The 1139-nt window shown below is 40.9% G+C and overlaps 1 long non-coding RNA gene across 1 annotated transcript; it reads left to right on the top strand.

Moving 5' to 3' along the window:
* Window positions 1-223: 223 nt before the first annotated feature.
* LOC108356361 (uncharacterized) lies at window positions 224-482 on the top strand. Its single transcript, XR_001846601.1, has 2 exons — window positions 224-340; window positions 402-482. It is a non-coding gene; the product is annotated as an uncharacterized LOC108356361 (long non-coding RNA).
* The last annotated feature ends 657 nt before the right edge of the window (window positions 483-1139 follow it).

Genomic DNA, 1139 nt, shown 5'->3' with positions numbered 1-1139 from the left:
CATTTAATGTTATATTTGATACAAATTAATATTGCTGCCCCGAACGCTCAGCGCATTGCCACTGAAAAATAGATGTACTTAAAATTACATCCCTGGTCCTTGTTCTTTCTGTATCGCATCGTGGTGAATTCACATTTCTTAGAAATTTGACAACAAAACAAAACAGAGGGAGTATTTTATTTACTAATTTTTGCGATTTCTATTGTTTAATGTAAATGTATGTCTTTTTAGGATATGTTTAGCCAACAAAGAAGGCGCTTTTGGAAAATGGAGTTATTAGTAATGAAGTAGCGGGCATATTTGGAAAATTATGCCTATGAGCAGGCTGGAATTTGGGAAAGTAAGTGCCTGCTTGCAGCATATCTATGTATTAAAAAGTATTTAATTAAATTGTTTAATAGAAATGTTATAAATCGAGTGGCTCATTTACGATGTGCTCCAAACATTTGGCGAACTTTTTTTCGCCTTTTCAACGTGCTAAGTAACAAGTTAAGATGACTGCCCTCACGGCCGGTAAGAAACCGCAAGGAAAGGGCAGACAATCTTCCAGGAAGCTGCCTCCTGTCCCCGAGTCGAAGCAGAAGTTCAGCAAGAAGCAGGTCAGCAAACTGCTACCCTGATCAAACGTAAACTAAAGCGCTCTGCTGTGATTGCACTCTGTAAACGTGAAAACTTCGTGCATGCTGAGAAATATCAAACAAGAAAACTCGGTGATGGACGCCGTGGGATGAAGTTGCGCTGTGTGGCAAAGAAATGCGGCCAATTCTACGGGCCTGAAAAATCCAAATTGGCTTTTGTGATCCGTATCCGCGGTATCAACAAAGTTGCACCAAAAGTGCGTAAAGTGAAGTGAATTGATGTACAAACGTGGAATTGTCAAGCACAACCATCAACGTGTCTCAATCTCTGACAGCTTTGTGATCGAACGCAAATTTCGCAAAGCGCACGAAATTCAGTGCGTAGATTATTTGGCGCACGAAATATTTACTGTTGGAACCGACTTCAAGAAAGCCTCCAACTTCCTGTTGCTATTCAAGCTCAACACATCAATCCTAGGCTGGCGCAAGAAGGCTAATCACTACGTTGAGGTTGGTGATTTCGGTAGCCGTGAAGATAAGATTAACAAATTGCTGCGCCTG

The sequence above is a fragment of the Rhagoletis zephyria genome, unplaced genomic scaffold (genome assembly GCF_001687245.7).
Source record: "Rhagoletis zephyria isolate East Lansing unplaced genomic scaffold, Rhagoletis_zephyria_1.1 Rzeph_scaffold_57909, whole genome shotgun sequence".
Lineage (NCBI taxonomy): Eukaryota > Metazoa > Arthropoda > Insecta > Diptera > Tephritidae > Rhagoletis > Rhagoletis zephyria.
This window is presented reverse-complemented; position numbering and strand designations above follow the sequence as displayed.